This window comes from Sus scrofa, chromosome 8 (assembly GCF_054392235.1).
Source record: "Sus scrofa isolate SSC_HxYL_T2T_F1_AM1 chromosome 8, Sscrofa_HxYL_maternal_Yorkshire_Landrace_v2.0, whole genome shotgun sequence".
NCBI classification, from domain to species: domain Eukaryota; kingdom Metazoa; phylum Chordata; class Mammalia; order Artiodactyla; family Suidae; genus Sus; species Sus scrofa.
This window is the reverse complement of record NC_139390.1, coordinates 124957743-124979187: the sequence shown is the minus strand read 5'-3', so window position 1 is coordinate 124979187 and position 21445 is coordinate 124957743. Positions and strand designations below refer to the sequence as shown.

At 40.3% G+C, this 21445-nt stretch overlaps 1 protein-coding gene across 8 annotated transcripts in view; it reads left to right on the top strand.

Moving 5' to 3' along the window:
• NFKB1 (nuclear factor kappa B subunit 1) overlaps nucleotides 1–21445 on the top strand; it is a 147209-nt gene that overhangs the window by 10132 nt on the left and 115632 nt on the right. For 4 of the 8 annotated variants that reach the window (XM_084971102.1, XM_084971100.1, XM_084971101.1 and 1 more), the window contains exon 1: nucleotides 20599–21050. The exons of the other annotated variants lie outside the window; for them this stretch is intronic. The gene's annotated coding sequence lies outside the window, so the exon portion shown is untranslated. Of the gene's footprint in view, nucleotides 1–20598; nucleotides 21051–21445 lie in introns of those variants that run through there. 8 annotated transcript variants of the gene reach the window in all.

Sequence of the window (21445 nt, the reverse complement as noted above, 5' to 3'; positions counted from 1 at the left end):
TATTTAAACTTAATATGATGGTTAATTTTGTGTTAACTTGACTGGACCCCAGGGTGTCCATATATTTGGTTAACTCTTATTCTGGGTGGGTCTGTAAGGGTGTTTCTGTATAAAATTAGCATTTGAATCGGTAGATTGAGTAGACCAGGGTGTCCTCACCAAGGCAAATAAACCTCATCCAATCCACTGACAGCCTGTAATGGAGGGAAAAGTTTGAATAAGGGAAAATGCACTCTCTCTGCCTGTCTGGCTTCAAACTGGAACATCAGTCTTCTCCTGCTTTAGGGCTCTGAGCTGGACCGTGTCTTATACCATCAGCCCTCCGGTTCCTCAGGCCTTCAGACCCAGGCTGGAACTACACCATTGCTTTCCTGGGTCTCCAGCTCTGTCTGACTGCAGGTCCTGGGACATCTCAGCCTTCCTAATCTCATGAATCGAATATATATTTCTATTGGCTTTTTCCCTTCTCTGGAGAATCCTAATACACCTAGTTTTATGTTTGAATTACTTCAATCCATACTGTAAGTCTTTGTTAGAATAACACTTTTTAAACCTTTGATTAAATTCATAGTCATCTAAAATAGGTCTTTTTTTTTTTTTTAACAAAAAGCATGTGAATGGTGTGTTTTCTTAACCATTATATATTTTAAGAGTACTCATGCTGCCTTTGCAGATAAACACTTGAGTAGATACAGAATTCTTGGGGCATAGTTTTATCCCTTTAAATGTCTGTAGAAGGGATTCCATTGTTTGCTGATAGTTACTACCATGAAAAAAAATTCTTGGGTCTGCCAACTTTTATTTTATAAGTGACATTTTGTTTCAAAATGATCATAAAAAAGATTTTTCATTATTTTGCTTTATCCTTAAAATTAAATTTTTTATGATGCTTCTCTGTCTGCTAATTTTCCTTGCAACATGGTAAGTGTTGTAAACCAACATAGCATAGTGTTAGGGTCTCTTTTTTTCTGTTCAGAAAAGGATTGGTTGGTTTTGGGTTTTTTTTGTTTGTTTGTTTTCCAATTTGTATTTTTTTGTTTCTGATGTCTTAGTATAAAAACCTAAAATTTTAAGTGTGGATCATTGTTTTTTATCCTTTATACCTACCATCTTCTCTTCCATATTTTTTATTCTCACCTTACATTCTGGAAAAACTTTTTCAAGCAATTCTGCCACATCACTGATTAAATTTAATATTAAATCAAGTCTTCCTTTACTAACCATGTTGTTGCTTTTAATTCTATTGGATTTTTTTATTTTCTTGACAATTTTCTGTCAAAGGCAGCTGATTTTATCTCCAGCATGTTTCTCTAGCACATTTCATGCTGCTATCTCTTTAGGCAAATTTACATTCTCTTCTTCAGCTTTATGTTTCTATTTCATAAAGACTATCTTTCCTGGTATTTTAATGATGTTATCAAAAAATTTTCTGAAACATTCTTCTGGTTCTAGTAGTAAATCATTTTAAAAATACGTGAGCATTCTGAATCTCCAGGGGAAAAAACAATTCTTTTTCTTGTCTTCGTTTTCCTCTTAAAAGCACACATTCATTCTTTTTCTTTTCCCTGTCTAATTCCATTGGTCATGGAAAATTTTTCCCCAGTCATTATAAATGACTCGTTCCTAATCCTATTCACTCATAACCCTACCTCAGTCTCTTCTTTGGGGTTAATGGAATCCCCTTCTTGTGCTGTTTCTGGGAAGCAACTTGGTATGCAAATCACTGTTTTAATTTTCTTATTTTATAGGCTTGAGTAGGGTCCTTCAGACACAGACTACCAATTCCATTGACCCTCTAACCCCACAGAATGTACAAAATCCACAGCCTAGTGCCCTCCCGATATCTACCCTAACTACATTCATTTTCTTTCAGGATTACGTTTCTCTATACAATGAGCCTATTGTTCTCACTACTCCTATGCCTAAAACAATCACCAGAACTCCATATATCCTGTCTTGTTGTTTCTAAATGGGTATATAAAGGTCGCAGCTTCAAATCGGATGTAAAAGACGGGTACCGATGGGACAGGAAGGAGGTTAGGATCAGGGTCAGAACGATGCTCGTAGTGCCTCAAAAATAATTCCTGGGTTACAGAGGGACAATCCTCCCTACCTTTTATATGTTGACTTTGAATCTAATTTTGGGGGGTGGTAGGGGAGCGGATGGTGGGTTTCTCTAACTACTTTAATTAAAGATAGTAGATTTATTCCATTTCAAGAAGAAAAAGAACAACAACAACAACACAAACAGAAGACAAAATCGTCCACCTGGCCATGAATTGTGAGCATGACTAAGTTGTGTTTGTGCTTTGAATAACCTAAAAAAATCTGTCGGATTTAGTTTTCATTGTGAGGAGTTTTCATCCTTTTTTCCGTGTCTTCTTGAAATGTTTTTGGTGAGGAATTGAGAGAATTACTGAAACAGTACCTGTTAGCCAGATATCATTTGGATTTAAAACTCTTAATATTTTATGCAGTGTGTTGAAAATTAATTTATTTCTTTTTCATCTTCTCATCATTAGCATTGTTGTTGAGGAGCAATAATAATAGCTACCCCTCATTGAATGTTTTTTATCAAGCAGGCACTGTAGTGGGCACTTTTTATAAGCTGTCTCTAATTCCCATGACACCATAAAATCATTACTCCTAATCTCACTTTCATAAAGAAATTGGAGTTCAATGAATTTAACTTACTTGCCCAAATCACAGTGTTAACAAGTTGTAGCACAAAGGTTCATAATCAGATGACTTTGACTCCAAGCTACATGCCCTTTCCTTTCTCATGATGCCTTGTCTAGCAAAGGATCCTATGCTTATATGAACACAACCACCACCATGACAGCTGGACTTTTCCTACATGTAAATTTTAGGATAACAAGCATTTTTGCAGCATGCTCACACAAACTGCCAACAAATATCACTAGTAATGTGTACGGGAGAAAAATGAAAAAGCAATTGCTAGTATGACCAGTTCAGGTAAATCAAGACAAAATTTTTAAGCTGGCATTAATGGCTGCATGGAGAAAGACTTGATCGAAGTCAATGATGCCGGTTCTGATGGTAGAGATAGTATTTTTTCAAGGTATCGCGTCATTAAATGAGTTATTTCCTGTATTCAACTTCCTTCCTTCAGCAGGATTTAAGCTTGTTGATAAAAAGATGCTAACTATTTGAAGAAGTACAGCTTACTATTTGCATCCTGTCAATTAAAGCCCAGATTTGAGTTATGGGAATGAATTATGGAGTCATCTCAATAAAACTATAAAATAGATTATTCTGGAAAATAACTGATGTTTGAAAGCAACTTTTTAACTCTTTACTGCTTCCTTGTTATTAGTTTTTGAAAATCTAAACTCTAAAGAACCTTCAAAATAGTGTTGAAAAACTTGGATTTCCAACTTCAAATATGTCATTAGTGCTTGACAAGAGGGAGGCTAGAAATAAATATCCCACTTAAAATGAGTCCAAGCATATGTTGTTCTGAAATACAGTTGCTTACAGTGTGGTAAGTCTTGAGAGATAAAGGTGTCTTGACTGGTCAAAGCCTCTCATTTGACTCATGGCAAAACTGTATTCCAAAGGAGTCAAATAGGAATATCAGAAATAATAGAGGGAAATCATTACAGACCCTGAAGACAGCAAAAGGTAATAAGGGAACAGCTCTACACACAGAAATGTGACAACTTAGATGACATAGGTCAACTCCCTGAAAAATGCAAATTACCACAACTCACCTACCATGAAAAAGTTTAAATAGCCATATCATTATGAATGAAATTGAATTCATAATTTTAAAACTCCCCCCTGCCCAAAATCTCCAAGCCCAGAGAATTTCTCTGGAGAATTCTACCAAAAACTGAAAGAATTAACATCAATTCTACAGACCTTTTTTTTTTTTTCAGAAAATAGAAGAGGAAGCATGTTGGATAATCTATTTTATGAAGCTTAGTATTAACCTGATACCAAAACACAGTACAAAAAGGGAAAACTACATAGGTGAATATTTTTCATGAATATAGACATGAAAAATTTACCCAAAAGACTCAGCAATATCTAAGAAGAGTTACATACCATCACCAAGTGGAGTTTATTCCTGGGATTCAGGTCTGCTTCAATATTTAAAAATCAGTGTAATCCACCATGTAAAAGACTAAAAAAGAAAAATCACATGTATATCAATTGATAGAGCAACAATATTTGGCAAAATTCAACACCCATTAATGATTTTTTAAAACTCTCAGAAAAATAGAGAACTCCCTCAACTTGATAAAAAGCAAGAAATAGAAAACCTATAGCTATCATTACAGTTGATAGAAGATTGAGTGCTTTCCGCTTAAGACTAGGGGCAAGGCCAAGATCCCACTGTCAGCACTTTTATTCAGAATAGTGCTACATATTCTACCTGGTGCAGTGAAGTTAAAAAACAAAAGGCACACAGGGCAAAGGGGAAGAAAAAACTGTCCCTATTTCAGGTGACAGGATTGTATACATAGAGATATCAAATTGATCTATAAAGAACTTCTAGCACTAATAAATGAGTTTAGTGGGATAAATTAGGTTTGGGTCAATGTATACACACAACTATATGTAAAATAGATAACATACAAGGACCTGCTGTATTGCACAGAGAACTATGCTCAATGTTTTTTAATAACCTGTAAAGGAAAAGAATCTGAAAAAGTATATATACACAACACACATATATAATATATATCTGTGCTGTACACTGAAACTAACACAATGTGGTAAATCAACTATACTTCAATTAAAAAATTAAAAATTTTAAAATAAAAAAAATGTTTAGGGAGTTCCCATTGTGGCTCAGCCAAAATGAATCTGACTAATACCCATGAGAACACAGGTTTGATCCCTGGCCACACTCAGGGGGTTAAGGATCGGCATTAACTTGAACTGTGGTGTATGTCACTGATAGAGCTCTGCATGGATCCCATGTTGCTGTGGCTTTGGTATAGACCAGCGGCTACAGCTATGATTTGACCCCTAGTCTGGGAACCTCCACATGCCACGAATGCAGCCCTAAAAAAAGACAAAAAAAAAAAAAAATCAAATTCTCGTGTTCCAAGCAAAAACTACCTTGGGAATAAAAGCATAGTTAGTATTAGTGAAGTGTGGGCTAAATTCAGTGGATTCAGGTACAAGTTTGCATGACTTTCAAAACACATTGTCTAGAACCTGGTAAAATAGCCTGTGGGGAGCAGGTGAGCTTGGAGATGGATCCAGGTGGGAAAACAAAAGCCACCAACAGCCAAGGTGCACTCAGAATTCCTGCTCATGATTGTGTAGGGACATCATTTGCCCCTAACTCAAACAGCTTTTTTATAAGTTATCTGTCAATTAAGATCAATGAAAACCACTTCTTATATAATTTATTGCATGTAGGTCGTAGCTCTGGCTACGATTTGATCCCTAGCCTGGGAACTTCTGTATACCATGGGGGTAGCAAAAAATAAGTAAGTAATATCATTACCCTGAAGCCAAAGCCAGACAAGAAGACACTGCAAGAAAACTACAGTCCAGTATCTATAATGAGCATGGATGCAAACATTCTATACAAAATTTCAGCAAATTGAATTCAATAATACATAAAAAGAGATGAGGAGCTCCCCCAGTGGCTGAGCAGAAATGAAATCTGACTAGCATCCATGAGGACGCAGGTTTGCTCCCTGGCATCGCTCAGTGTGTTAAGGATCAGGAGCTGCTGTGGCTGTGGTGTAGGCCAGTGGCTGTGGTGTAGGCCAGTGGCTACAGCTCTGATTTGACCCCCAGGCTGGGAACCTCCATATGTGCAGCCCTAAAAAAAATGTGTGCAACCCTAAAAAAAAAAAAAAAAAAAAAAAAGACACACAAAAAAGACCAAAAAAAAGATATATAAGTGAAGTTTATCCCAGAAATGAAAGGTTCATTTAACATCCAAAAATCAATCAGTATGTCTCAAAATATTAATAAATTAAAAAAGAAAAACCATATGACTGCTTCAATTGATGCAGAAGCATTTGCTAAAATCTAATACTTATTCATGATATAAAAAAAATTCTCAACAAATTTGGAATAGAGGAAACTTCTCAAGGTGTACTGGAGGACATCTACAACCTACAGCAAACATCATACTTAACGGTGAAAGACCAGATGCTTTTCCCTTACAACTGGGAAAAGGAAATGATGTCTGCTTTCAGCATCTCTAGTCAGTTCCAGCCAGTGAAGTTGGGCAAGAAAAGTAAATAAAAGGCATCCAGATTTTAAAAGGAAGTCACAGAAGACATGACTATGTATATAGAAAACCAATGACTCTCTGTTTTTTTTTTAAAAAAAAAAAAAAAAACTACCATATCTAAAAAGTTACTTTATGAAAGTAGCAGAATACAAGATCAATAACCAAAAAACCCAGTTGTATTTCTATGTACTAGCAAAATTTGAAAGTGAGCATTAAAATGTATTAAATACCGTTAAAATATAAATACTTAGGCATAACTCACCAAAAATGTAAAAGTCCTAAACACTGAAAATTATAAAACATCAGTGAGAAAAATTAAGGATTGTCTAAATAAAGAGATACATACCTTATTTATGGGACAAAATACTCATTAAGATCCCATGTCTCTCCGAATTGACTTATATATTTAATGTAATCCAGAACCCTAGGGCATTGATCATAGAAATTGACAATCTGGTTTTAAAATTATATCAAAATGTGAAGAACCTAGAATAGCCAAAACAACTTTGAAAAAGTAGAAAAAAATTAGAAGGCTAATCCTACCTAATTTTATAATTTGTTGTAAAGCTATAGTAATAATAAAAATTAGGAGTTCCCTGATGGCCTAGTGGTTAAGGATTTTGCATTGTCACTTTTGTGGCTTGGGCTTGATTCCTGGGCCAGGAATTTCCACATGCCATGGGTGTAGCAAAAAAAATAAATAAATAAATAAAGAGTTCCCATTGTGGCTTAGCAAGTTAAGGACTCATGTTGTCTCTGTGAGGATATGGGTTCTATCCCTGGCCTTGCTTAGTGAGTTAATGATCTCGCATTGCTGCAAGCTGTGGTGTGAGTTGTAGCTGCAGCTCCAATTCGACCCCTGTCCTGGAAACTTCCATGTGCTACAGGTGCAGCTGGAAAAAAAAAAAAAAAGTAAGCGTGCTATTATCATAGAGTTAGAAAAAAGATCAGTTGGAATAAAATGAGTCCAGAAGTAGACCCACACACATAGAAACAACTGAGTTTGGAGAAGTTGTAAAGCCAGTTCAGTAGAGAGAGTAGTCTTTTCAATGAATGATCCTGGAAAAGTTGAATAACCATGTCTTTTTTTTTTTTTTCTAAAAGGAGTATATGCAAAATTTTAATCAAAATGTACCATAGATCTAAATGTAAGGTCTCAAACTGCAAAAATTCTAGAAGCAAACATGGGAAAAAAATCTTTGTAAGTCTGCATTAAGCAAAGATTTCTTGGATGCAACACTGAAACCACAATACATACATACATACATACATACATACATACATACATACTTCACCAAAATTATAAACTTCTGCTCTTCAAAAGAAAATGAAAAAATAAGCTTCACAGACTAGAAGTAAATATTCACAGACTATACATCTGATAAAAGACTTTTATCTAGAACATAAAACAAATTCAAAATTCAATAACAAAAAACAACATACTGGAAATGGACAAAATATTCGAATATACATTACATCAAATGAAAAATAAGCATATGATAAGATGCGCATTGTCATTAGATGTTAGAGTAATGCAAAGTAAATCATAATGAGATACCACTACACATACTAATTAGAATGATTAAAATTGAAAAGATGTTTATACCAAGGGTTGAAAGAATATGACTGAACTAAAATCCTCATAAGCTGCTGATGGAAACAAAATAATACAACCTATTAGGGAGAACACTTTGCAGTTTTTTAAAACTTGATACATAGGCCAAACATACGCTGGAGCCATTTCACTCCTGGGTATTTATCCATGAGAAAAGAAAATATATGTCTATACATAGTTAAACATAAATGTTTTAGCAACTTTGTATAACCCTCAAACTGGAAACAACCCAAATGTCCATCAACAGAGGAGTGAATAAGAAAGTTGTAGTATATCCACACAGCAGATTCCTACACAACTATTAAAAAAATGAGCTCTTGGTACACACAACATGGTTGAATCTCAAGAAAATCATGCTGAATGAAAGAAAACATTTTTAAGTGTACATACTAAGTTATCCCATTTATATAAAACTCTAGAAAGTGTAAGAAAATCTATGGTGGAAGAAAATAGTGATTACTCAGAGATGGAGTGGGAATGAGGGATTACAGGTCATTGAAGAAACATCTGGGGTGAGGTATGTGGTCAGTATCTTTTTTTTTTTTTTTTTTTTTGCTTTTTTTTAGGGCCACACCCACAGCATATGGAGGTTCCCAGGCTAGGACTCAGAGCTACAGCTACCAGCCTACACCACAGTGACAGCAATGCAGGATCTGAGCCATGTCTGCGACCTACACCACAGTTCACGGCAACGCCAGATCCTTAACCCACTGATCGAGGCTAGGGATTGAACCTGTTACCTCATGATTCCTAGTCGGATTCTCTTCCACTGTGCCATGACAGGAACTCCCTGTGGTCACTACCTTGATTGTGGTGATGATTGCATAGTGTATACATATGTCAAAATTTATCAAATTATATAATTTATATATATGTGGTTTGTCATATGTCAGTTATAACTCAAAGCCATTGAAAAAGAAATGTTTGGGGGTTCCCACTGTGGCATAGTGGGGTAAGGATAGCGCTGTCTCCGTAGTGGCTCAGATTGCTGCTGAGGAGAGGGTTTGATCCAAGGCACTGAACAGTGGTTTAAGGATCTGGCATTGCCATAGCTGTGGCATAGGTTGCAGCTACAGCTCAGATTTGATCCCTGGCCTGGGAATTTCCATGTGCCCTGGATGTGGTTAAAAAAAAAAAAAAAGGAAATGTTTGTGTTACCCAAATTCTGGCCAATGAGTATTAAATCGTTGCTGAAAGCTTCTGAGAAAATACTTGGATCTTAAAGAACCATAAGAAGATCTTTCTTTCCCTCCCTCCCCACCCCCATCTCAATGTCTCAATGTGAAAAAGAAAGTCCAAGTTATAGCTGAAAGCCATTTTTTGATCAAGAAAAGAGTCAGCATGAGGAAATTGCTAACACAGAGACAGAAAAGCAGAAACAAATGCCTCTGAGAGGAACAGAGTCCAAGATGTGATTGCATTGAATCTGAAGTCCTCCTTATTTAAAGATCGTTAACGACTCGACCTACTAATATGCCATAATAGATAAATCACTTTTAGTCAGTCTTCTATACCTTGCAATGAAAAACATCCTAACCAAGATAGGCATATTCTCATTTCAGAACCACATTAACAATTTATGTGATCAGATGGAATTTTATTCCTGGTATTCAATTAAATTACATAGATATTATTTTTAAAAAAAACCCTTCAGTTTATGTTTATCTACTGTATGTAAGGCTTATACAATAAGATCCTATAACATAGGAAATACCAGATGTTTATACCCCTCATCATACCTTTTTCTTGCTTTTGAAAACAGCCCTCCAGTTTTCCCTTGGCAAACCACCTCTCCAGAACTCGTAGTTCAAGCCTTTCAGTGACCCTCCTTGTCAATAGCAGTAGACATGATTCAAAGAGCATTGTGAGAAAGATGGGCCACTGAGCCCAAGTCCCCAGATGTCCCCCTCAACCCCCTCTTTCCACTGCTTCTCCAAGCAAGAAAAAAAGTTGGAGCAAGTAAGTGGGAATACCTGGATAGGGTCCTTGAAGTCATAAGCTCCAGGGTCTCGTGCTCCTTTGTTTTGAGTATGCAAAAAGCGAAGTTCCCAATTTCAAGATTCTCAGTGAAAGACGCTACTGGTAAACCTATCAGTCCCTTTAGGAAAGAGCTTCATGTCCTGGTTTATGTGTTTGTTTGTTTCTTTGCTTTGGTAAGCTTTGAGTTAATCCAGCTGATGACAAGTAATGTGGAGGAGGCATGCACCTCTGAGATGAGTCGCTAGCCCCTGGAGCTCGCAGAATCCTCCTTTATACTCAGGGAGATCTGGGAAGAGACATCCTTCCAAAGCTTAGACTAGATACTGACAGACTGCCAGTTAGTTCACCATCAGCCCACGAGAGTGGAAACTCCCCCCCCCCCCTTATAGATTTGCCACTGCATAAAAGACCCTAATTACCTGACCTGTAATTATAGGTCAGTGCATGCAGAGCCTGAGGTCTAAGCAGGAAGTGGAAAATAAGGCCTTGCCCTAGTAGTACCAGCAAACCAGAGAAGAAAAACCAAGATAACACTTCAAACAGGTGTTTCATTGAAATGTAACTGTTGGAAGAGTCAGATGAAAATTTTTTTAAAGTAAGAAATTAGATATAATTAAAGGTTACAAGATTAAGGTAAATATGTGATTAGATGCCATAACTAGAGGGGGAAAGATCATTTAAAAATATGTAATAACTGCATGTGTTTCTCCCATGGTGCTATTCCTGACTGAAATAACCAAACAAGTAACGAAATAAGTGATGGAAATAATTGGTTGAAATGCTGGCTACCTATTTTTAAAATTAACGCATTGCTGAGGTTGTCTGAAAGTCAGGAATTCATACATTCCCAAAATTGAAAACAAGTTCCTGTTGTGGCTCAGTGGAAATGAAATTTGACAAGTATCCATGAGGACGCAGCTATGATCCCTGGCCTCATTTAGTGGTTTAAGGATACGGCGCTGTGGTGGAGGTCACAGAAGTGACGGGGATCCTGTGTTGCTGTGGCTGTGGTGTAGACCAGGAGCTCTAGCTCCGTTTTCGACGCCTAGCCTGGGAACCTCCATATGCCGTGGGTGCGGCCCTAAAAAAGACCAAAAAAAAAAAAAAATTGAAAACAGGAGGAAACAGGTGAAGCATTGCCTGTCTAGTCCTTGTCACTGTGTGAAAAGAGAAGAAATGCCCTCCTGAGAATTCATACCCACTCCCACTCTGTGTGGTTGGTGGTGAAGAGCACTAGAGCAGGGAATTTGTGTTCCCAAGTTAACGATGCACCCAAAGTAAAGGCAAAAGCAAACAGGCTCTTTAGAGTGCTTAGCTTCAACTCAAGCATCTACAGATGAAGTTTCAAGAAACACAATTCATTATTTAAAACTCAGTTGATATTTTTAATAGTATATGAGAAGCAACTGAAGAGAGAATTTTTGAACTCGAAGATAAATTGAACATAATTGTCCATAGTTTCCTCCAAAAAGCTATAGAAATTAGAGTAATAAGATCCAACACATGCCTAGGTAAAATTCCAGAAGAGACGAGAGAAAATGGAGAAGAAACAATTTTGCAAAGGATAATGAACTCATAATTTTCCAGAATGATTGAAAGACATAAAATCCTGAGATCCAGGAAGCCCTGTTTTAAAAAGAAAAAGAAAGAGTAAAATCCAAGTGGGGCACCTATGAGTAGACTACATCTACATTCATCACAAGAAAATTAAAAAAGAAAAGAAAGAAAGAAAGCAATCAGAAAAGGAGCAATTAGGCTGATCCAGGCTGACTTCTCAAAAGCAATAATGACAATTGGAGACAGTGAAATAAAATCTATTAATATGTAAAGAGAAAGTAACTCCTAATCTAGCATTACACAGTCAATGAAACAATCTCTTAAGATAATGAAAAAATACAGAAACTTACAACCAAATAATACTACGGGAAATTCCAAACTATGAGATTTGCTATTTGATTATAGCAAGACACAATGAGAAAAAGAGTGACTCGAATTGACAGTGGCATTAGCAGATGTGATTGTACCTCAGTTCCAGAGACCGCAGGACCAGTATTGCTATTTTATAAAGTGACGTTTGAACAGAGACTTGAAGGAAGTGAGGGAGTGAACTGTGTGGCTATTCCAAGGGTGCTCCAAGCATGGGGAAGAGTGTGCAAATAATCTCCAGGACAGAGGGGAAGTCTGCTTAAGGTGTTCAGGGCTCAGCAAGGAGACCTTTCCTGGAACAGAGGGAGTAACCAGAAGAGAAGTGGGAAATGAAATCAGTCAGCAGACAGCCAGACTGGAAAGGGCCTTTCTTGATTATTGTAAGGACTTTGGTCCTTAGGCTGAGTGACCAGTGAAGCCATTGAAAGATTTTCAACTGAGATACGACTTTGATCTGACCTGGTAGATAAACTGCTATTTACATTCAAATTACCAAAAATTGTTCCACCATGGACTAACGTAAATCTCATACTTCGGAGGCCTTCTGCTGATGCAGTTTGATACAAGTATAGAATTTAAAATGAAATAAATAGCACCTATGTCCTTTAGGAGAGACTCTCTTTTATAATTTCCATCTAACAGGCTTTTTAAAACAAATTCGTTCATCACTTTAATGAGTATGTTTTGAGTGGCTGACATAAGCCAGGCACTGTGTTTTTATCTGGTTGGTGTTGCAGTGGTGTACAGGGCAGATGGGATTTCTTCCCCCAGGAGGCACACATTCGTATTGCAAGAGATAGACATAAACAATAAAATACACATTTATGGCAAGTGTAATGAATCAGAATATTATGAGTTAGTTATAAGCACTGAAAGTCCATTTTCTCTTCCACAGCAAGGAAAGCATTGCTAGTTTGCCTTGGCTGTGCTATTTGCGCCATCCAGTTATTGCCATGTTTGTTTGTTTAATTTTATTGGAGAATAGCTGACGTACAATATTGTATCAGTTTCAGGTGTGCAGCAGAGTGAATCGGTTATACATATAAGTACATCCATTCTTTTTTCATAAATAGGTTATTGCAAACTATTGAGTAGATTTTCCTGTGCTATACAGTAGGTTCTTGTTAATCATGTACTTTATACAGTAGTGTGTATGTGTTATATCCACCCTTCCAAGGAACGGGATGGCTGAATATTTACACTCACGCTCTGTGATGAGGACTGCAGTGTGTTCTCTATAGCACTTTCATCCTATAAAGGTGGTGCCAGGCATTAAACCATGCAATGCCCCACAGCCTCCCTTGTCCCTGTCAGGATGAATTAGCTGCAGAATGAGCCTGCACGCACCACTAGAAACTGGCCAGTTGAATTCTTGTTTTAAATGATAGGTATTGTGGATTTGCATTCTGTCCTGCATACTTGCTCCTCCATATTTCCTCTCCACTTCTCTCCATCCTGCTTTGCGCCTCTGGCTTCCAGGGAGTCCTCTTAATGGAAACACTGGCGATGATGTGAATGGTGGAGGGAGAGGTTGGGTGATGTATTATTGGCTCTCTTCTGGCCATGTGGTGACTTGTCTATGGCTAGCTTCTTTCATGAAGGGCACTGCTCTTTTCTGAAACTCTTCTGCAGCTACGAGCTCTTTCTTAGTTCCAGGCACCCCACTCCCTCGTTGCCCTTTCAGACCTAGGAGTGGTGAAGGCTCCCCGTTCTTGTTATCCCTGGGATGTGTTGCCATTCCTTGCTGGTTTCCCTTCGCTCTGCTCCCGCCCCTGAGAACTCTTTCCTCATCAGAGTGTTAATGCCTTGCTAATGCTGCCATCTGTTTTCTGTCTACACATATTGTTATATAGAGTGGAACCAGTTATATTTATCAACTTTGCTTTTCTTCTTACATACTTTATTTTTTAATTTATGACATTAAATTTTGTAGTTTTCATATATTTTTAAATTAAAATTAATTAAACTGCTCACTCAGCAAGCATTCACATTACAGTTTGATACAGTGAGCTAAATGCAATGGTCCAGAACTAGAGAAGCAAATAAAGGGGAGGATCTTAGGCAACTTTGAGGTTCAGAAAATACTACGCTGAGATGTTGAGTAGGACTTGGCCACCTCACAGCCTAGGGCAGCTCCTTTCCACTCAAACACTGTGGGTCTCACTGCACTCCAGCCTCAGGTCCACCAGGGTTAGCTGCTCACACAGTCTTTGTGCAAACTCTCTTGAGGGTTCCCTGCTTGAGCATTTCAAGCCACATCTGCCTGCAACTGCGTGGGCGCCTGTACATAACACACATCCAGAAAGATTAGCTATGAGGACAATGTAAGTACTTCTAAAACAATTTCTTTACATGAAATGAGTGTAATTCTAAAGCATATTGAATCTGAAAAAATTTTTTTAAATGCTAAAACAGTGAAATACTCAACAGATAAGCAGGATTGTTTGAATTTCCACTTCAACAAGTCCTGATAGTGTTTTTTTTTAAAAGTCTTGCTACCAATATGATGAATGGAGATCTATTGGAATGGATATTATTATGGTGATTTCTATAAACACTTGGCAGGAGAAAGATATATACAAAGTCATACTTTTTCTATTAAAGATATATATGTATATATATATATAAAATATGTATCAGACCATCACTTATGAATAGCTTTGATAGCCAGATATAGAACCTTTCAGAAGACAGAAACCCCCTCCATAGAAACAAATCATTGGCAGCTGTCTGAACTCAGCCAGTCTGATTTCATTCAGACCAGTTTTGTTGGCATCATGTAGCCTGACCAATAATCCTAATTTATTGGGGATTGACGGTTTCTTGGACCAAGTGCTGCCCAGGGCAAACGGGGTGAGTTCTTCCTCGAGCTCCACCCATGTCTTCACGCAGATCAGGAGAAGATATTTCTGCTGTGGGCTGAATTGTGCCCCACTCCCTGCCCCCCCCCCCAAACACAACTTTGTATGATGAAGTCAGCGCCCAGTAGCCCCAAATGTGACTGTGTTTGGATGGAGGCTCTAAAGAGCTAATTAAGTTAAAATGAGGTCATCAGAGTGGACCCTAATCCATCATGGCTGGTGTCCTTACAAGAAGGAAAGATGCGGCACAGACATAAGGAGGGACTCGTGTGAAGTCGCAGGGAAAAGACGGTTGTCTGTACGCCAAGGACAGAGGCCTCAGAAAGAACATACCCAGATGACACTTTGTTCTTGGACCTGTAGCCTCTAGCATCGTGAGAGAAAGTCATTTCCATTGCTTAAGCAGCCCAGCCTGTGGCATTTTGTTATGGCAGCTGTAACAAGTAAATACATTCTCCAATAGTTGTTTTTGGTTTTGTGCAATTCAGAGGATGACTAGAGCCTAATCTCTTTCTGAGTTTCTCTTCAGGCTCTCTCCTCACTGCTCACACAGGAATATTGGTCCCCTGCCGATCACCTCGACTGTGACATCCACAAATCCCACTTCTCTTTTCATCTGGCACCTTGTGCCTTCATTAATCCTCTTCCTTTTATGAATTCTGTAACTCATTAAACTGTTTCCCAACCCTTCTAAACTTCCTTCAACCCTAGAATTCTGTAAATGCTGGTCAAATAAGTGAAGAATGACACTGACTTCTCCTTCTTTCCTTCCTTCCTTCCCACTCCCAAGTCTTGCATTTATTGCCTTTCCTTCTCCATTTCTCACTCACTTATCAGCCCCCTATGATCTGATGCCTGGCTCTCATCACTCTGTTGAAACTATGAGCTAACCTAGGACCACAGCTACTGGTATCAGGGCCACTTTGAGAATTAATAAAACTCATTTTCACCCAGAGTGAGCAGAGTGAGCAGAATGCAAGGTGGTTTCCTTCCTCAGCTGTACAACCAGCCCCTGAAGGCATTCTTGAGATTTCATAATTTCCCTACTCTATCTTCTCATTCTGACCTTTTAAGAATGATTTGCGGTGTTTGACGCTATTGAGCGTTCTCTGACCCTTGAATCCCTCTCCGTTCTGCTTTTCCAAGCCTTTGTCCTACCTTCAGTGGCACTGAGGAGTCTCTTTCTCTCTCCTCCCCTGCTACAAACACACACACACACACACACACACACACACACACACACACACACACACACACAATTCCAGAAATAGTTATTCATCAGATTTCTGTCCTTGGTTCTCTTCTCTTCCAGCTCTCCTAGGTCACTAATGTTTCAGAAACACTCTCATGACAACTACCACATCTTTGCAGTTATCTCTCAGTTTAGATCTCCAACCCTATGTCTTCAGAGCCGCAGGCTTGAACTTCTAGTTGAACATTAGTCACTGCCATGTGAGCTCCTTGAGCCTCTCTTGCTTATCATGACTAAAACCGAGTGTATCATATTCCCACTGATTCCTTCTCAGTTATGATGTTACTAGACTAGAAAACTCAGAGCTATCTCTCATTCTTCCTCTCACTTGAATTGCATATATTATCCATAAACATGACCTATTAACCCTATTGTCTAAAAATCTCTTCTATCCCCATTTTCATTTCATCGGATAGTTGAGTGACTAGAAGTATGGACATACACTTGGAGTTCCGTTGTGGCTCAGCAGATTATAAGAACCTGATGTAGTCTCCATGAGGATGCGAGTTCCATCCCTAGCCTCACTCAGTGGGTTAAGGATACAGTGTTGCCGCAAGCTGTGACATAGGTCGCAGATGCAGCTCAGATCTGGTGGTGGTGTAGCTGTGGCATAGGTTCCAGCTGCAGCTCTGGTTTAACCCCTAGCCTGGAAACTTCCATATGCCACAGGTGCAGCTATAAAAAAACGAGAAACCTTAGGAAAATTACTTGACTTCTTATCTGTGAAAATGGGCATAATAACAACCTATTTTATGATTGTTTGACATTTAAATAAGTTAATACATATCAATTATTAATTGTGTGTTCAACCTGTTTTTCTCTTCCTAAATGCCCACCTAAACCTAGTTCCTGGATTCCTTGCATCTAAGTGAGACCATAGAAGGTGAGCGGAAGTGTTGTATCACTCTCAGTCAAAGGGAGTTAAGAGAAGACACACATTGCCTGTGCTCTCTCTTCTTTGCTGAGGCAACATTGGAAGCAACTCATAATGCTGAGAGATGTATATGATGCAAGGATTCTGAATGGCTGGGTTACTGCCTAGAGGAGAGCTGCCCCTGTGTGCCACCATGCAGGAACTTCTGCAGTGGATTTTGTGTGCGAGAGAAGTAAACTTTTAAATTTCATTGTGTTAAATCACTGAGAGTTAGGGTTTTTGAAAAAAATAGCTGCTAGCTTTATTTATCCCAAATGTCATGTAAATACCCTTGGAACAATGCCACAAATAGTGAGTACTCGATGAATGATGGAGACTACCACTTCCACTGCTACTATATTAGGCTGAGTCCGAATCATCTTTCACTTAGATTATGAGAGGATCACATAAAACGTCAACTCTTTCTGGCCTGTGTAGTTCATTTATTCAAGATGTATTTTGCCATAAAAGTCTTTTTTGCCCCTAGTTATCTTGTTGGTAAATTCCAGAATGATTATCGTGTAGAAGCAGCAAAAGACTATTATTTCGTGGTTTCCATAAAGAGGGGAAACAATAGATAGTCCATTCCGTCTTTACTGCCTTAAAGAAAAGAATAAACAACAGCAGGACTTCTACACCCCGTACCTCCCACTAACTGCATCTTTTCTCCCACTACCTGCATCTTAGCCTCATAAAAGTGAATGTCAAGTCAGCTCAGGTCCAAATCCTGGCTGTCCCTCTCACTCTTCTTCCCGAGTCTCTCCATGTATGGGATATTATTTGGTGAAACGATATGTACAACATTTTAAAAGAATAGAATAATTTTTAAACATTTCTTTATTATTTGCTGAACATATTTTAATCATGTGCTTTAGAGAGGTGATATTAGGCAAAAAATGTTGACAGGTGGGTGTCTGGGAAAATCTAGATTTTTTTAATACTAATTATTGCCATATACAGTTGCACTTCCGAAGTCTTTTTGTGCAAAAGTATTTTAAACCCAGACCACATGCCTTTAAATTTCATTTTCCCTCATTTGCTTCCTTTCCTCTGATTAGTTCACCATATATTTATCCACCATTCTGACATCCACTAAGTGCCATCTCATTAAGCTCTTCCTCTGAGAAACAACAGTATTAATAATAATAACATACATGTGAGTTTTCTGAGCAGCTGGCACCTTGGTTAGTACTTCACACACCTTATCTCATTGACTTTTACCATGCCACCATGAGGTGGGCATAATTATTATTCTTCCCTACAGGCGAGCTAAGGGAGGCTTAGAACAATTATGTCCAGGGTCACACAGCTACTCAGGGAAGAACAAGAGAGAATGATTTTCTGTGAAGGGCACAGTCAGGGACTGGCTTGAGATTTGAAGGTAGCATCTGATTCCATAGCTCAAGAGTTTAACCATAGGGCTGCAAGCACAGTGGGATCCCTTCCTACCAATGCCAAAGTATTTGACTGCACCTCCATGAAAGCATTTACCGTACTCTACCTAGTACTATAATTATAAGCACCTCTTTGTGTTTTGCAAATTCTTTGAAGGAAGTGATGGTAGTGCCACAGTATCATTTGAATGGATTAAAAAAAAAAGATGCTTCCATCTCTAACACCAGGGACATTCTTAAAAATCTCTTGATATCTCTATTTCAGTGACTTTTCATTGCCAAGCGAATAACATTTTGGATTCTCTAGATAATCTTCAGAGAAAGATGATTTCTTTGTCCTCTCCCGCTGGTTTTACTCTTGGTAACATAATCCATTGTACAAATCACTTTTGTCCTGGCTATTATATAAGGGGTTATTCTTCCTGGCTTTATCTTCCTCTTTTGTAATCACCTATACAGGCTAATTGAATGCTTTTTCAATAATACCTGCTAACTGCAAGCAGAAGACAGAATATAGCAAGCGCTTCAATAGAAGTGTGATGAAATACCTCGCTATCAGTAGGGAGAGATGCCCCAAGGAGTGTACACCCCAGTGGTCAACAGTGCAAGCATTTCTGCCCCTTATGCCTGTAAAGAAATTAATTTCAAGTCCTTTTTCCTAGGATAACTTTATATTTGTGCGGGTCTTTTATGTTATTTTTCTCCCCCTTGTCTCTGGAACTTTGTGAAGTAGAGTTGTTATAATGTAACATATGTTAGTACTGAATACATACATAATACAACACATATCTTGTTACATTATATATCCATGTTTTAGTCTGAAAACTTGAAATTTAATCCTTTTAACTCATTAACATTCTTTAATTTTTGTTTAATTTTGTTCCCCAAATATGTCGCACTGACTGTACTCTTCTAACAACACTGTCTTTTGAGTCTTTCAGCAATGCGCTACTGCCCCATGCAGAATGAATTGTGTGAATATTCACACTTACCCCATGAGGAAAAAGAAAACGATTCCCCTAACACTTGATTGTTTCTTGGGAGTTTGCGTTTCTTGGGAGTTTGCAGTCTTTATATTCACGTCAGAGGAAGGCATTATTTCACATAAATTATCTATTAATCTACTAAAATAGGGTATTGGCAATTTCTAATAATGCTCCATACATAAAAACAAAAATAAAATATTAACAAATTAATAACTTTTCTAAAAAGTCATTGTCTTCAGTCTTGATAAATTCCCTGAGTTCCGTCTGTTCAAACAGCCTGCTGGAGTTCAGTGAAATCGCTGGAAGGAAAATTGTTAGTTGATCCCAAAGTTACTGCAGAGATTGACCTCAGAACCAATCAAATGGATCTCTACCCCTCTGCCAAAAGCTCCCCAAGAAGATTCTTTTAACCCAAGTGGGGTGGAGGTCAAAGAGTAGGAATGAAGGGAATATTATTGGGGCAATCTGTAATACAACAGCCACACTGTTTCAATTTACACAGTTGTCACTGAACTCAGCAGTGAGAGAATTAGCTCTAAAATATGTTTCAGGTCAGGTTTCTTGTTTGGGGAACTCCTCTACCCCAAGATCGCCCCAGCCTGTGCCTAGCGCGTAAAGCTGTTCAAATGCTAGTGAATGGTGATTGCAGCGAGGCCCATCTTCAGGTTCTAGCAGTGGGCTCTCCAGAAAAAAGAGACCAATTCCCATCTGCCAGATCAGTATTTCTTTATGAGCCATGAACCAAAACCATCACTTTAATTCCACCCACAGTAATTATAATGAAGGCCTGACGATACCCTGTAAAACAAAGTTCTGGATAACTGTCAAAACCGGGAGATGTTCAGACTTCTCTGGACAGAAGTCAGTTGTGATACAGAAATTGCAGTTTAATTTGTGGAGCGATACGAGCGTAACTGGGACCACTTAAATGGAATATACAGATGAGATTTATTTTTACACACAGCATGCTTGGCTCTGTGCCCGGACCCATTATGCCCTCCAGATGCTTGGGCCTGTCTTTAGGGGCTCTGGACCGCCACGGGGGCAGCCACAGGGGCCGCCGCCTCTGCGCGGTTCTTTCCCGGGACGACTCGGCCACAGGCGCTTCCCGGGGGCATCTCGGTCCGCTGCAGCCTTCGGGACCTCAGGAGTGCCGACGGGGGAGGGAGAGCCCCACGGACACTCGGGAGCCCCGGCCTTGCACGCGCGCCCCTCTCTTGCGCCCCGCAGCGGTCCCGAGGGGCAGGCGCGGAGCCCGCCAGCGAGGCCGGGCGGGGGGCGCACGGTCCCCCAGGAGCGCGGGCTTCCCCCACCCCCGGCGGCGACCCCACCTCCCGCCCCCGCGGCGTGCGCGCCTGTGTCCGTCTGTCTGTCTTCTCTCGACGTCAGTGGGAATTTCCAGCCAGGAAGTGAGAGAGTGAGGTAGAGAGAAAGAGAGAGAAGTGCACCCGCGAGCCGGGGCAGGAAGAGGAGGTTTCGCCACCAGAGCGGCCCTGAGACGCGCTGACAGCTTCCCCTGCCCTTCCCGTCGGTCGGGCCTCTAGCCGCCGCCCTCGGCCTGCGCCCCGCCGCCGGCCCCGCTCCGAGAGCCCAGCGCAGCCCAGGCCAGAGCCGCCGCGGCCGGGAAGGCGGCGACGCCGAGGCCCCGCAACCGCGCGCCCGGCGTTCCCTCCGCCCGCGCTGCGGACATGGCGCGGCGCTGACTGGCCCTGCGAGACCGCGCGTGCCAGCCCGCCGGCCCGCCCGCCCGGACCCGAGCCGACCCGCCCAGCGCCCGGACCCGCTCCGGCAGCGGCCGACCACCACCTCTTCCTTCCCCGGCCCCCAGGCCCGCGCCGCCCCGGAGGGGAGCCCCAGGCGCAGGGAGGCCGAGCGCGGACCCGCCAACAGGGTAAGGCAAACTCGGGCAAGTGGGGGCCGCGCCGGCAACGTGTGGCCCGACTCCTGACCCCACATGCCCCGCACCCCCTCCAGCCCTGCTCGGACTTCCTCATTCCTGCGCTAACCGCTCGGCTAGACCATAGGAGGAGGGTGTCAGTCGTGGAGAGGCACATGGGGTCGCCCAGAGTGGGGAAGGCACATCCGGACTAGGCACGGGCCGGTCGGCCGGAGGGCCACAGCTGCCCTCACCCCTCCGACCCTCCGCTGGGCGGGAACGGGAAGCCGAGGGGAACTCGGGCAAACTTTTTTTATCCCCACCCCCACCCCTTGCTGGGGGTGGTGGCGGCTTGAGGGTTGAGGTGCACTTGGGCTCGGAGGAGAGAGGGGAAGGTGGTTGGTGCAGTG